The sequence below is a fragment of the Falco cherrug genome, chromosome 7 (assembly GCF_023634085.1).
Source record: "Falco cherrug isolate bFalChe1 chromosome 7, bFalChe1.pri, whole genome shotgun sequence".
In the NCBI taxonomy this organism is placed as follows: domain Eukaryota; kingdom Metazoa; phylum Chordata; class Aves; order Falconiformes; family Falconidae; genus Falco; species Falco cherrug.
Genome location: NC_073703.1, coordinates 44,566,638 through 44,583,502, shown reverse-complemented (window position 1 = coordinate 44,583,502; position 16,865 = coordinate 44,566,638). Strand labels below are relative to the sequence as shown.

Here is a 16,865-nt window from a genome sequence, read left to right as displayed (position 1 = left end):
AAAGGGTGGAAAAGAGGAGGACCAACTGGACTTGACTGAAGAAAGATCTGCAATGCAGGGAAAAAGCCAATACAGTTGACACTGTGAACAGAATCTTGAATTTGGGATACAAACCAAATCTGATATGGGTGAGAAGACCAGCAAGAAAGGAAAAAAACAAATTTGGATGAGAGACCAGCTAGGCCGGAAAACCAGAATGAAGTACAACACTGAAGTTGAAAAACTTCAGAAAATAGAACAGAAGCCAGTGGAAATGCAGAACACAGAGAGGACAGATCCTAGCCATAATAAGAGAACTGGGTGTGAAGCTGAGGATAGTGGACTGAAGCCTGAGACCAGCAGATAGGAGTGCAAATAGCTAGTTAGGATTCAAACAGTGGAAGAACACTGGGCTAAACAATTTACTAGTTAGACTCTTCCTGCACAACAGTTCTGGATCTCAGATAAGAAGCCCTTTAGCAAGAAACAAAAATTTTGGAATAGGGCAAAAAAGACTGGGACAGGAAGATATTTAAGTAGGTATCACAGAAGAAATAAGCAGAAAAGTCAGCAACAACCAGAACATGTTCATTCCCAGAGCCTGGAATAGAACCCAAGATGCCCAAGTTTCATCACTGCCTTGAAACACTTGAAAATCTTAGAAAACCATGTCAAGACCATAGCACTTGGACCACAGATGAATTAGAAACTACTAGTATCACATTCTCTGCTAGCTCAAGTGGCGTAAGTCTCATGGAAAAACATACAAATTTCAGCCTTTCTAAAGACTTACATGCTATAATGCAATCCCACTTAATAGGCTTCCTCCTGTCCATCAGGGTTGCTGCATTTTTTGATCTAGCATGTTGAAACATTTTGTTTATGCGCAAAGAATTTTATTTTTTTTAAACAGGTAAGTACCAAAAAACTAGCCCTTGGTTTAAAAAAATAAATTATAGTCACATCACAAAAATTTAAAATTATATCTTGTTCTCTGTGCCCTTGTGCACAAGGTACTCTTGGTGTATTACTGAACAAGATATTACAAAATATTTAAATAATGACACTATAATATAAAAGGACTTTGCTATGTACACTGCAAATGTTGGCAAGTGTGCTGTTAATAAGACAGGTCTTGCAGGAAAAGAAAGGGAATTAATATTGTCCCAGAGAAATCTGATTTTCTTCTTGTCCCTTGCAAGCAATTCACCTCTAAAAAAAAAAAAAACCAAAACAAAAAAACAAACCAAAAAAACACCACCACAAACCCCTCCACATACACACACACTTTCAATGGGCAATCCACTCTTTATCAAAATTTTGGACTTAGTATCTCAGGGTTAATGCTGCAGCAGATCTAACTATTTATACTTGCAGTCTAAATCAACAGACACCATACTAAAACACTAAAACAATGAGGTCTTCTCTAGCGTATGCATTCATGGATCCCTGTTAAGGGATCTGTAAAAAAAAAAAAAAAGAAAAAAAAAGCCAGGTTATTGTTAGAGTAAATTACATATAGAGACAGACCTTTATGAGAAAACATTTTAGAACATGCAAATCATTAAAACACTTGATAGATTATTTTGAAAAATAGTATCATAAAGGCCCTAAACTGGATATTCAGCATGAAGGGACACATAACACCTCCAGAGACTTCTGTGAAAATATTACTAGCAAAACATGCAAGCACTAGAGACTGAAGGTAATGAAACAGCAAGAGGAAATGATGAAGGTTCAGTATGAACAGCACATAACAAGTAGTAAGGCCACACCTCATCCTATACCAAGGAAAAAGATTCAATATTGCTAACTGAACACAATTATGTCATTCCATGCTGTATACTAAAAGAAACATTGTAGGGGAAAGTGTAACATTTAGCCATGTACAGGCCAAGCTACAGTTCTTAAAAGAATCCCTACTTTGGCATTTGATGATTTATCAGAGCTTGATCTCACAACTTCAAAGTTCTTTGAAGATAGTTTTTGTCGCATAGTAGCAAAACATACGCACAATTTCCCTAAAAAACACACACATCACTTCACTTGAAGATTATGTTTATCATATAAGAGATGCATATTAATGCAATCATACATAGCATGCATCATCTACATTTGTTTTTGTTATTGTAGTAGAAGCATACTCTATGACCAAACAGCAAGCTTTTGAATACCTCTGGAAAAAAATGGTCACATTTTGCTTTGACACTAGCTCCCCCTCCAGACCAGCCTAAGATTATAGTAATTACTTTTTATTTTACATTCTGACTCTCCAACAAGATTTAAATACAGAAGTCCAAATCTTCTTCATCTTTATCCCCTTAAATGTCAATGAACAGGCTAATCACATAATGTATAAGTCAAATTATTGTTGATTATTTTTTACTGTACATAAATTCCAAGACTGGAAAAATCATTTGGTTTAGAACAGATCTGACAGATAAAGCAACAATTCTATACAGCTACAGAGAAACTGGAATGGACCAAAATTACAATTTTCCTGTTTAATCCTATCAATGGTGTGCAATATTTGTAGTATATAAACATTCCACTACACAATGAAGCCTCTGTTTGCAGTCCCAATAAAGTGATCGTAAACCACAGGTTCCAAAACAAAAGGAAGTCCCTATGTGGTTTAGTACTACCCTTACTAATTCACTTAAGGTGAATTAGCTCCATTTCTACTCCAGCAAGTATACTTAACATTTTTTTCTTGTTCTAATATTAGCTAGAACTAAAATCTTGACAGTTTAAAAGATACTAAACAAAGACGCAAGAGTAAAAGAGAAAGCAAGCTACAACTTCTAATCTGACCCTCTGTATTTCCCAGTTGTCAAATGTCCTGGCAGCTGCATCACTAAAAGAGTGAATTTGCATGATGCAACTCTCCAAGTTGATTCCTACCCTTCCCTCATTACTGAACTGCTTGCTCAGAAAATATGAATAATTAATTACACTTTCACCACTGAAAAAAGGTTGTCTCATTACATGTTGATGGGAAAATATGCAAACTTTGCAGTACACTAGTTTGTCAGTTTCAGCTACACACATTCATGAAACCCTAACGAGTATCAATAAGAGTCTGGCAGTAGGCATACCTGTAATAACCAGTGAAACAGACGCTGCTGGAAATACATCAAAGCATAGCCACAAACTCCTGCTAACTAGCTTGCTTTAATAATGGAAGGAACTGTAACAGAGCCTTCTGTAAAACTACCCCAAGCACCAGCAGCACAGGCAATGTTGGCCATTTGTTTGCTTTTGCAGTTCAGATTCTAAAGTTTTTGACAATTTACAGTGGAAAATGACTTAGAAAAAGAGGAAAAAAAAGATTAATACTATAAAATAATAATAAAAAAAATTCGTGCCTAAGCACCCTTTCTGAAGTATTTATTCTATCAGCTTTCAGTTAAGGTCTAGACATTAAAATGCTGCATTTTGGGGTAGAGAAATTACATGTGTACATGCAGATACTGAAACACATTTCAGTGGACTTGTATGTTTCAGTATACATGTTTATACTGAAACATACACATTTCAACAGACTTGTATATTTCAGTACACACACAAAGGCAGTGGGAAGTGCTAATACAAGATCACAGGAAGTGAAGAACCTTCTGAACACACTGTGGTTTTCCACATCCACACACGCACAGCATGTGTATCACAGTGCACCATGTGTGCATTGAGGACACAAGGACAGCAGGTACAGCCCCAAAGAACTTACGGTCTTTCAACAAGCAATTTTTCAGCAGATGTCTATGCCCGTAGGCTTTTTGGTACAACCTCCACCACGGCATTACAGTCTACCTATTCCTGTACCCCCAGTCATGAGTTTCTGAAAGCAGAGGGTCACAGCATGGTCTTTGGAGAGCATCTACAACACAGCAGGTACACACCCGCACATGCGTGTGAAAGACCCGAGCATACATTGTGCACACACTTGACTAGAGGAAAAATCGCCGGCGCCTTATCAGTAACAGAATCCAAGACCAAAGCGGTTAAACGTGCCGAGATGCTGCAAGGGTCGCCGTGGGAAAAGCCCCAGGCAACAACCGATGGCTCCGCACCCTTGTAAGCCCAGCACTTCCTCGAGCTACCGAGGGGCCCTGGAGCGTAAGGTCTGTGCAAGAAGCCCACGCTTCCCGTGCGTCTCCCTCTGCCAAACCCGGGCGGCCCCCGGGCGGCCCTAGCTCCCGGGACAAGGAAAGTTGGAGGCCGCCCCCCGCGCCCTGCGGCCGCGACGCGCAGGACGGCGGCGGCCGCGCTCCCCGCCGCCGGACCCCGCCGCCCGCGCCGCTCCCCAGGGCAACACCTCCCGCCTGGGCCCGGCCCGGCCCCGCTGCCGATGGTGATGCCCCGGCCGCCCACCGAGTCCCGGCCTCCCCTTCCCTCGCCGCGCTCGCCGGCGGCTTCAGGCCCCGCCAGCGCCCCTCAGGCGAGGGAGCCCACGGGGTCCCCGGCACAGGGCGGGGGGACCCCGGCACAGGGCGGGGGGACCGGCCCCCTCCCCGCCACCGCCACCCCGGCGGCAGCCGTTGCCGAGCAGCGCCCGAGTCGCAGCGGCGGCGGCGCCAGGCCCGGGGGGAGGGATGGGGAGCGCTGCCCGGAGCGGCGCGGTCGCGGTCTCGGCTCGGCACCCGCTTCCCCGCCGCCGTGGCTCCCGCTCAGCCCCCGCATCCCCTTACCCGAGTGCCGGCGCCGCTGGCAGGGCCCGCGCTGCCGTCGCCGAGGGTGCCGGGCGCGGGGAGACGCCGGGGCGAGCGGCGGGGCGGCGAGGGGGAGGGGAGGGCGGGGGGACACCGCGGCGAGGAGACGGAAGCAGGAACCCGCCGCCGCTTAACGGAGCCGCCGGCGGACTGAGGCGACGGAGCGCGAGACGCGGACAGCGCGCGCGCCGAGGGCGGGGAGCGCCGCGCGAGCAGCTGACAGCGAGGAGCGGCGTACACCGTGCAGCGAGCGGCGACAGCAACCGACGGCGCCAGCGACGGCGCGCGCGCCCCCGCGAGCGCACTAGGAAGAGCCGCGCCGCGGGCGCGCGCCGGCCGGGGCCAGGCAGCCTATGAGCGCGCGCGTCGGGCTCCTGGTGCCGCCGGAGTGCTCTCGTCACGGAGCGCTGGCGCGCGCGCTGCGCATGCGCGGGGGGGAGCGCCTCCCGGAGCGCCCCCGCCGCCCGCCGCCGCGCGCCCCGCACCCCGCGGCCCGGCGGGAGCGGGCGGCCCGGGGCCTGCGGGACGGGGCTGGCGTGTCCGTGCCCCCCAACACCCCCCGGCGGGGACCGGGCGGGGGCGCCCGCCGCGCCTCCCCTGCCGGCCGCGGGGCCGCGGGGCGGCGGCGAGGGCCCGCGGGGGGGGCGGGGGGGGAGCGCCGGCGCTCATCCCGGCGACGGGCGTGTGAGGGGAGCGGCGCCCGGCTGAGCCGCCGCCGCTGCGGTGCCCCTTCCCGAGGGGCAGTGCCGAGGGGTGAGGCGCCGGCGGGCGGGGCGGCCCTTCGGTGCCGGTCGGGCCCTGCCGTGAGACATCCCTCCGCCGGGGCCGGCCTCGCTCCCGGGCGGCGGGTTGGGCCGGGCGCGGCGGGTAGGTGGCAGGCGCTGCCCGGAGCCCCCCGCCGGAGCGGCCGCCGCAACAGGCGCATCGCCGCCCGCGGTGCCGTCGCACCCTGCCCGCGGGAGCGGCTTAGTGTGGTGTGTTTGGTTTTTTCCTGATCCGCTGGTCCCTGCAAAGGAGAGAAATCCGGTACGGTGCCGGGTTAAGAGAGTAAAAGGCGTGCTCCGCGGCTGCTGGGCGAGAGCAGGAGGCCTGCGCTGTCTTGGCACCCCTGCCTGACCGCCGCCTTAGCACCTATGGCTTCCTCTGTTCCTGTTGCTTATCAGAATACTTCATGAAAGTGCACGTAAGCACAGGTGAACTGAGGTAGATGCAAGATTTCAGGGCATTTAATGTAACTTAATATCCTAAGCGTTCACATGGGAAAACTATACACGTTTTCAGAGTTTGTTACATGCGCTGGGAATGTTCCAGTGTTCTTGGGAGATGAAATGGCAGAGGTGGCAAGGTAGCATGTGGAGTGGGACTCACAGCAGGAGTGTGTTTCAGTCTGCTACAATTTGTGTAAAAGCCAGACCTGATAGGGATGGATTTTTTTGTAACTATCGCATCCTTCTTACACCCCCTACCAGTCTCAGAAGAGCTGTCCTGCGTATCAGTGCTCTGTCACGTATTCGTTCACACTTAGTCTTCTCCAGCTTGTTCCACAAGCCCTCTTTTTTTTCTTTTTCTTTCTTCTTTTTCCCCAGAACTGTAAACATTCACAAATGTGCTTATAAGGCCTATGCAAGCGTCTCTTGGTTTTTCTTTCGACTTTATGTGTTATGGGTCAGCTACCTGCTAACGTGGAGCTTGGGGCACAGCTGCTGCAAGCATCGTCTGGGGGACAGAAAGAAGAATTATAATATTCTGTGCCCATAGCAACCTTCCAGAGAGATCTGGAAATGCAAAAATAATGAATATATCTATTTTCCCTAAGGTTTTAAATCCTAACTAACAGCACTAGAGATTAGTTTAGAAATTGAAATTGTAAGCAGATTGCCAATGGCTGTCAAGTATTGAGTTGCTGCTGCTAGCCCCTATTACTATCATAGTTGTTGCAAGTAACACTTACATTGTGATCACACCTTCAAACAGAGTCAGGGATTTGGATTCAGAAACCCATTGGGTTAGGTATAATATTTACACAGGTAAAAGAAAAAAAAAGTTATTGTTTCAGAACAGCTTAGAGACATTTTCCATTTGTGATATAAATCCACTAGTGATCTATTGCTAAGGCATGCATAGGAAAAAAGTAAGAAAAATTAAAGTATTATGAAAAACATTAAACTTGCTATCCTACCATCTCTTGACGGGGGAGAAACCACAGTACCACAAATCAAAAACATTTGCAAAGTCTAAATACATGCAAAAAGGCCAAAAGTGCATGCAGTACAAGTAAGGGAAGGAAGCCCCCATCCCTAGAAACACTCAAGGTCAGGTTGGTCCGGACTCTGAGGAACCTGTTCTAGTTGAAGATGTCCCCTGCTCATTGTAGAGGAGGTGGAACTAGATGACCTTTAAAGGTCCCTCCCAACCCAAACCATTCTATGATTCTAAGCTGCATCAAGATGAACCATAACTGAGGCACAGCTTTCCAAATTACACTTTTAACTGCATGTTGCTTTTGCTTGGAGGATCTCACCTAAAGAAACATTCTGAAAGAAAACAAAATGTCAGGGAATCATCTGAAAACTGAAGAGCTGCTTCTGATATGTCTTCCCTGTCTAACAGGAAAACACTTTTATAGACATTAATCTGTCTACTAACCCACAAAATATTAGGGTACTTTCAATGCAAACAGTTCTGAGATACAATGTCCGCAAACTGAATGAAAATCAGGACTAAAATAAAAGTGGCTATTTCATTAATACGCTTGTGATGATTTCAGTTGTACTTACCATGGTGTGAAATTAAATGCATTTCAAGTGATTGCTTAATGCAATGAGGATATTACTGCTGGTTTATTTGCTTTCAAGTCCATGATACTCTGTGCTATAGGCATATTATCTTAAAGAAAACATTATAGTACTAGGATTGACCCAGTATCCACTGGAGAAACCAGTGGATGAGATGTGGTCAATCTGCCCATAACTTGTACAGTTATGAGTTATTTTTATTTGTGTTCTGGTTCTAACCATGCTATAGCAGCTACTGCTATCAGCCGCATTTTTATTTTGAGGAATTGGTGACCTGAGCAGTGACTAGTGACTAATTAAATGACTAGTGAGAGAGATGAAAAGCTTCAGAGGGTCGTGCTCTTACAGAGCACTAACTTTTTACAAATGCTAAATGCAGCAGGTACGTAATGTTTAGAAGGACATTTCCCAAACCAGACTAAAGGGCCAGTAGCTAATTTTTTTTTTTTATCACAAAAATCTCATTGTTAAATGTAGAACCTCACTCTTGACTCCACCAACTCCTTCATCAGGTGGCCAAGGGTCAGAGCCTTGGTTTGTGGATGCTCTGAAACCCTTGGGAAGGGAAATTTACACCAGAACATGGGACACTTTTTACTCCTATAATTAAGAAACTGATTATGTTAATTCTGCAGTTTCAAGGTGGAGGGTTCTAGTTCTAGTTGTCCAGTAGATTTTTTGTAATTTTGTAGTGCTTAATCTCACAGCCCTAATGAATCACTTTTAACTGACACAGACTTAAAGTCTGCTGGAGTCAGGTAATTCTCTCCATTTGGCAGGAAGGTGGTAGTACTTTTACATAGCAGGTGGAGTCTCAGCAGGGCAACTCTAGTTTCACTTTGATGAGACATCCTGCCACCTGTCTCAGAAGTTACTCTGAGTAGCATTTGAGTTAAAATGAAAAGATATTTTAACTTTGCACCCCCAGCTCCACCCCCACCCACCCACCCCCAAATACACAAACACCTTCTGGAGTCCACATTTGACCCTCCCAGGAAACAAAACTTTACTTCTGTGAACAAATTCTTTCTCCATGCAATGTTAGCTGTCTCCTCTTCTTCACTAGGTCCAGACCCCAGTGTCATACAGCAGCCTTAATGGATACCACCAACTTCTATAAAGATACCTGACTTCTTAAATCCTTATCCTATAGAGTTGTATGATAGCCTCAAAAACTGTAGAAGCAGATTGAATTTTTATCTATCACAGTAGTAGAAGTATGCTTGAAAGGAGGAATCAACAGAGCTGGAATGCATTTTAAAAGCTAATTCTGGAATTGATTTGGGTATTTTTATTAAGCATCAGTTTGGGGTTTTGGTTTCCATAGGTTTTCTAAACACTTTTTATTTATTGCAGTATAACTGTACCTCGCAAATACTTCCCTTATAAAGACCTCCAGTTCTACAGGTGACACCAGAGTTAAACCACACATTCATCTGAATTCCTGCATGTGCAGCTTGGGCGTGTAAACCAGCTTACTTCATGCCAGCTATTCTATATTACCTATTGCAAACCACTATAAAAGAGTAGAGCACAAGTACCACTAAAACCAAAATCACAACAGGAGAGGGTTACAGGCATTTTTTTTTCTTGCTGCTACAAAGAATGATATACTTTTTAGCATAATTTATCCAAATGTTATTTCCTCATATAAAGTAGGAATAAGGCATGGGTAGGAACAGCTTTAGAGCCAGTATATTTAATAAACAAATTTAGAAGTTACATTTGAAAAAATGGAACTGGAGTAGGCGGGTGTTACACCATTGTCCCTCCTATATAAAAATCGCATATATTGGAGAGGAGGAGAAGCTGGGAAAGAATATAGACATGTAAATGAGTTCATTTATCCTCCACTTAGAAGTCAACTCATTATGAGTACCCAGACACTGTACCAGTCAGGAAAGCCAGATGCTTTTATCTGCAGAAATGCAACCAGAAAATAAGAATTAAAGAAAACATGTCATGAGGGTTAAAGGAAAATCATATCACAATTAGCAGTGAGATTACAGAAACTGACAAAGTTGAATATAACTTTTTAAAAAATGCCTAAGAATATTATCAACCATTTGATATAAAACCAAATTTCTTAAATTCCAAAGAATGTTTTAAAGGGTCCATCAAATATTTATTTTGTAGCCCTCAATTTTCCCTGCCTTTTCCACCCATTTGAAATCTGATCTTGTACTTGTTAAGTCTCAGTTTCAGTTAAAATAGGATTTCAATAATAAAAAACTTTCTAAAACATCTTAACTAAGACTTACATCTGTGCCCATTAAAGAATATCACCAAAACCCCTATTTCTCGTTTTTCAGGAAATGCCAGCAGGTCCAGCCAATCATCACAAGTGCAGTACAAGGTAATGGTTCCTCCTCTCTGGAAAAAAATAAAATAAAATAAAATAAATGTATTACCAAGACTGCTGTTACAAATTGTAAGATAGCACTTCGGTATAACGTACAGAAGTACTTGCAGCTGCAGAGCAACTCAACAAACTTTTCTGTCCCATTTATCAAAACACTTTCAGTTTCCAGCTGAAAGCAGGTGAAACCATAACAAATATTGCACAAGGACTGTTTATCTGTATCCAAAGCATTTGAATAAAGTGTTTACACAAATCTGTGTAAACCTGTACTTTCTTGACACTTCCACTTTTACAACACTTCCCTTTGAGTTATGATGGGGTTTAATGTGTCATACCAGTTTGTTTCTGTCCACACACTGTTTTTGTAACAAGCAGACTTAAATGTCAAAAGGAGCGAAGTACAAACACTTAAAATGAACCGGGCAGGTCACATAGTCAAAAAAATCACATTGTGAATGTTCAATAAACATCAGAGATGCCTGTGGTTATGTGGAAAATATTGCTGCACTGTGGTATCTCTTCTGAGTGAATGAAACAGGGGCAGCTTCACTGTCACAGCAGCAGTCTGCGCATCTCTGCAGAGTACAGACGGTGTGTTCATAATATTGGAAAGACAGCACTGTAAATGCAAAGACAAAAGGATCTTCTCCCTGTATATTTTTAAAAATTGTGCTGCAAGTAGCACAGCTATGTAAGCACAATCATTTGTCCCTGCAGATGAATCAGTAAAATACAAATTATCCAAAAGTGTGATTTGGATCATCCAAAACTATGGATAGTAAAAGCTGCTTCAAAATTAAAATCCAACAATGCAACCTGCATTACTAGCTGGGCTAGCTGCAGCATGGACACTGTCACCTGAAGTCGGCCCAGCACTTCCCACTTTAAGAACCCATTTCAGTTCCTTATAGCAGAAATATTTGATTTCATAAACTACCACCCATTTGAACCAGCATTTTTAAAGCTCCATCTCTTTTCTTTCATGTGCTTTAAATTTTGAGGTAAGAGTTTCAAATTTTTCAGGATTATGCTGGTGGTAAGAATGTGCCTTTAGCTTTTCCTCTAAAAATCTACTTGTATTTAGCCAGGCTATTTGTATAAAGAGCAAGGGAAGTGTATGACTGAAAACTACCTTTTTCAAACCATCAGAAGTGTCATATAAACATTGAGTTTCGCAACTATGTTTTCCAACTGTATTGCCCAAAGATGCTGAATGTATTGCACATGATCTACTGTTTCAGTAGGACCTAATCTGAAACTGAATTTGGATTGGACTTTGCATTGGACTGGACATTGTAATTCCTACTTGCTAATTCCCTTCCTCACTCAGATCAAGTTCCCTACTCCAATAAATTCATGCAAATTAATGTATCATTTCTTGTAGGATTTTCAATTATTGGAACTTGAACAATAACATTATCAGATAATTTCTAGATATTCGTGTCCCTTGGAGAACAAGAACTTATCCGAGAGCCCATCTGTGTGCACACAGGGGTGTGGTGGCTCCATTAGCTTTCCAAACAATGGATTTCCTGTGAAGGTAAACTTACACTCAAGAACAGCCTGGTCTGCTTTACAGCCTGAAACAGAAATCTGGAACATTTTATCTGTGGCTCATAGGAAAAATACTAGCGCCTTTTCAAATAATGACCCCAGCTGTCCTCTTTCTCAGCATTGTCTTTGCAAATGGTTTATGCACATGCTTTCAAAGGATGATCAGCTAATAAAAGATCTGCCAGAGAAAGACAGTCCATAGCACCGGCCCCAGCAAGTCACATGAAACTGCTGAGTTCTCAACATAAATGCTTCTGTAAACCAAAACCACACAAGACATGCACATTTTATTCAATGAAGCTTTCATTAACTTTATTTTATTTTGGTTTTGACTAATTTCTGTTAATTTATTATTACATCAGTAGCTACAGGTGAAATAGTTCTTTAAATGTCCCAAGAGCATTTCTTTGTTATTAGATCTACTAGTATTTGCCACAAATAGAAAAACAGCTAATAAGCAAGCAAAATCAATTATCAGTACCGTTTACTTATCAGCCCGTTCTCAAATCACATGTGCTGCATGTAACTTGAATGACCAGTTTTTCCTTCCACTAGCAAGTACGTTAAGAAAAAGGATCTACCTCCCTAGCAAGTGCCTGATAAACCAGATACTGTATCCTACCTGGAAATTAAAAAGTTATGCAGGGCCTTCAGCTGAATTTCGTTACTGTTTCTAGCAGCATGGGCACAAAGCAAAGACTGGCTAACAAACAAGTATAAAGCGCGACTTTGTACCTCATGAAATAAAATAACCTCCCCACAGTCATAAAGTATCTACCAGAAAAGAAATACAGCCTTCACTTCCACCAGCAGGAACTAGAACAAGCCTTTCCCTTACAATTGAGGTAAAACATCTACTTGCAGCTACAGTGATAGATGTACTCAGGACTTTCTTTCTCACTTATTTAACTCCACCATGCCTGGAAAAAACTCCAGCTGGTTCAAAGCATACCAGGCTCTTTGCTGGAAGCGAAGGGCTGTTGGGAACGAAGGGCTGTTGTCAGCACGCTGCTCTGGCATGCCTGTCTGTGTGTGTTCTCCGCCAAATGCCAAGGTTGTTTGAGGTTTTGCTTCTAACATCTAACAAACATTCCCACTTGATGGCAGCTCCCTTGGTGTCCCACTGTAACCAGGAAACTGTCAGCTAGTGGGGAGAAACAAAGCTTTTGGCAGTAACACTGAGAGTCACTGCACTGTTACTAAGTTTCGGAACTGGCTATCTCATTTCTTTCTCTAGATTCTTTTGATAATCAATTAGTTCTAACCTTAAAGAAGGAAAATACGATTCAATATAGTTAGAAAAGCCAAATTATTCAGACATCTCTAGTAATTTTGAAATATATTTATGTTGTATCTGTGACAATCAGCCAGACTTTGTTCGACATTGTAATGTACAGTTACTATTTTTGAAAAGTCTGATAGTTCTTAGATGAAGTATTCAACCATTGTTCACAGCAGCTTTCTCTTCTGCCACTTGGGCCAGATTAAGCTGACTTGCTGCAATGCCTTTTAGCAACAAAAAAATCAGCAGAGCTCTGCCCAGTTTAGGACCTGGTTACTACGAAAGGCAGTTACTGACTTGGCCATTACTAAAGAGGGCTAAAAGACCCACTTTCTCTTTTTAAGCAAATCTGTGCTTAACTACTGTAGTAGTGTTTTTTTGTAGTAATCGTAAGATACCTACTGCAGGCAAACTTTTTTCAGTTCTGAAGTAAAATTTGTATGTGAAGCCGGTGCATGTGTGAGATTAAATTTCATCTTATTTAAATGGTACCACAACATTTTTATTTGCACAGAGAATCTAGGGAGAAATGCTTTATTAATTTCAGGGTTATGCCAAAAGGATGAAGCATATGAGAATTCCTTTATCATAAGGACTCAAAACGGGTGAGCCTCTTTTTGTGCTCTTCTCTTCTCATGTATACTGCAGGTGGTAGACTAAACAACAGAATCACAGAATATTTGGGGTTGGAAGGGACCTCTGGAGACCACCTAGTCCAACCCCTTGCTAAAGCAGGTTCTCCTAGAGCAGGTGCCACAGAGTCATGTCCCGATGGGTTTTGAACACCTCCAGACAAGGAGGCTCCACACCCTCTCTGGGCAGCCTGTCCCAGTGCTCTGGCACCCTCAGAGTAAAGTTTTTCCTCACACTCAGATGGAACTTCTTGTGTTGCAGTTTGTGCCCATTGCCCCTTGTCCGGTCACTGGGCACCACTGAACAGAGCCTGGCCCATCCTCTTGGCACCCGCCCTTAAGATATTTGTAGACATTGATGAGATCCCCTGTCAGTCTTCTCCAGCCTAAACAGGCCCAGCTCTCCCAGCCTTTCCTCACAAGAGGCATGCTCCAGGCCCAAAGCCATCTTCATAGCCTTCCAGTAGTTTCCTATCTCTCTCATATATAATCTATCTTATATATAACCTATCCAGTCTTATATTAGCAAAGATTCTCTATCAATTCCACCTAACTGAATTTACCTTTGCAGGGTGGCCACAGAACAGCTGATAGGCGGCAACATATTTTACACTACCCTTTACCATGGTTAGTGCACCAAAGAAATCTTACACAGTCTGTATGTTATATATTTACATTATGTTCAAATGAGACTTGCTATTTGTTTGAACTCTCAGAGTTACCTCCAGGGAAGGGTTGAAGACGGATTAGATCCTCTGTCATTGGAGGTATCAAGCATGAAAAGTTTACATAATCTTTTACAAACATAATTTAAAACAAATTATTATTTCCTTTGATGTTTCTGTTTCCTGTTGGTCCTACAGCCAAGTTCATGTGTGATAACAGAAACAGGAATGGCATGAGAGGGAACTGGTGAGAACTGACATATGTAGAGACTTCTTAAGCACGGAGAAGTCAAAAGCATGTTAATGGCAACACAGATCTTGGAGCAGCAGGATTTATATAGCAGTTTTTAATCATTCCAGAGTTCCTCTATAGCCACTCCATAAAGAACAGCCACTATCCAGGACAGCTTCAATAATAATAATTATTATAAGCGTTATATTTTTATTCTCTCTTTCACACTTCTGTAACACAAAACTTTACACAGATAAAATAATGGAATTAGAGAATTACGTAATTGTTTTATTATGAAGTACATTTTTGTGCATACTGCAAACATATCAGTCTGTAAAAACCTGAAAAAGATTTGGAGGCATAAGCAACTAAGAAGCATTTTCTAGAGGCAGAGTCCTAGAAGTTGACCAACAGCACCTATTGGAAAGAAATGCCTGTGCCCATTTGATTGGCATTATATTCTGCACATCCAGGAAGAGCAAAGCACCTTCTGCTCCCACCTAACAAATTATGCAGGTCATGTGTCATCTGACAATGACTTCCTCTGAGTTCTGCATGACAGCCAGCCATACCTCATTCTCTCAATATCAATACAGCTATAAGAAAACATACAAAACCTTTGACCATTTCACCTCTTGAAATGGTAGGGCTGTTGTCACAAACAGACAACTTTCTAAATATTCTTAGCTAGAAAAAACACATGTAAAAGAACATTTTAAATCTCTACTGTGATATTTTTAAATGTTTCAAAATGTCAATTGACATGAACCAAATAGCTGCTATTGCCAGAAATTATTATTGGTGGATAGTGGAGAGAAACCTTCAAGCTATTTTGTTACTCTTAAGTGCCAGTAGTCTTCTTCCTACAAGAAAGAGAAATATGGGAAGTGGCTGAAAGATAAACATGTGAAGTGGGTTTTGCTAGTTTTGTTGGATAATCATGCAATCTGTCTTTCAGTAAGACCAGCGAGTGCCTATCAGCTTCACCAGCACAGTAAAACTGATCTGGATTTCCTGTCCTGGTATTTTTCTTCAATCTACTCTTCTCCAGTTTATTCTGTCCAGATTTTAAATTAATTTTATGGCTACTGTTGAAATTTTGTGCAAAGTAAATGGTAAAATTCAACTTCATTACTCTGAAGAAGAAGTGTACAATGCTGTCCTATAGAAGTGTGGCTGTGCTGGATTAACCCAAACCTCTGGCAGGGCAGCTGTTCAAAACCTAACACATTTTGTATATATTAACCTAGCAGGATAAACTCAGTGTTAGAAATACCTTATAAATGTAGTTGAATACAGCTACAGTGGATGAACTGGAATGAAGATGTTTCTCCTATAAGCTCTCCTGTTGATTTGTTGTGTGAACTTTGATGAGCTTTATGAGTCTGTTCATCATTACCTTTCCCACCCTTATCTGCTGAATGGCAAGATAACTTTCTCAAAGGCAATGAGCCAACGTTTGCAAGAGAGCTCTGAGATCATTACATAGGTGGTGGCTTTCAGAGGAAAGCAATGGCATGTAACAAGTACTGATGTTATAGTTTCTTTTTAAATAATATTGGACACTACCGTGTTTTTGTCAAAATTCATTGCAAAGTTTTGTTTCTCTGTTGGCATGACAAATTTGTTCTTTTCTTGGTATCTTGGTGGCAGGGGGTTAATTGCATTGAAGTTTTTTGTTTTAAAGTTCAAACTGGTAGTGAATTCAGGTGAGCTGCTTTTTTATGATAAGATTTCATCACACCCACTATTCCTGGGTGTTCTTTCTGGCTGTTAACAGACCTATTGGTTCAAATTTCATTTCAGTAGGTTATATATTCTCTGGTAATACTGACTCTCCTCAACTCTTACTGAGACCCGCCCTATGTAGACTGTCACTTTAGGCTTTATTGAATGGGTGGAATATTTACTCAGCTGTAAGATTCAGATGTTATTTATTTAATAAGCCTCATACAGTTCTCAGGAAATGGCACTTGTATATTATTTTGGAAAATGCCCTGGGATCCTGGAGGGTGAATAGTTGAAAATATTAGCTGTTACACAGATGGTGTGGTGTAGTACACCTCAGGTACTACTGAGCTGGTTTAGAAGTTGAAAGAGAATACAAAGCTACACTTCCCAAAACGCTGCTGTGTACACACCAAGGGAAAACTCCCTGGCTACCAGCTTTCTTAAGGAAAATGGCATGAATGTGGATGCAGAATAATGTAAATATAATCCCAGTGTTCATGTAAGTGTGAAGGGTGCTGAGCCCCATGCAGCTGTTTTCAACTGGCACACCACGTGCGATTTAAAATAAGGTCTCACGAATTAAAAGATCATGTAGAACAGAAGGCAGTTCATTGCAGGAGGCTACCTAGCTTACTTCCAGCTGACGGTATGCTACTGGCAGTACTTCCATAAAGAACTGATGAATGACGCTCCTCATTTTTGTCACTGACATGGACATTGGGACTGAGTGCACCCTCAGCAGAATTGCCAATGACACCAAGCTGAGTGGTGCAGTTGACATGCTGGAGGGAAGGGATGCATCCAGAGGAACCTTGACAAGCTTGAGAGGTGGGCCTATGCGAACCTCATGAAGTTGAACAAGGCCAAGTACAAATTCCTGCACCTGGGTCGGGACAACCCCTGGTATCAATACCAGCTGGGCAG

The 16,865-nt window shown here is 42.9% G+C and overlaps 1 protein-coding gene across 8 annotated transcripts in view; it reads right to left on the bottom strand.

Moving 5' to 3' along the window:
- The window catches only part of FUT8 (fucosyltransferase 8), a 187,485-nt gene that overhangs the window by 121,531 nt on the left and 49,089 nt on the right, over positions 1 to 16,865 (bottom strand). For 5 of the 8 annotated variants that reach the window (XM_055715404.1, XM_055715403.1, XM_055715408.1 and 2 more), the window contains one exon: positions 9,745 to 9,856. The gene's annotated coding sequence lies outside the window, so the exon portion shown is untranslated. Of the gene's footprint in view, positions 1 to 4,667; positions 5,044 to 9,744; positions 9,857 to 16,865 lie in introns of those variants that run through there. The other 3 variants (XM_055715409.1, XM_055715407.1, XM_055715413.1) reach the window with 2 other exon arrangements.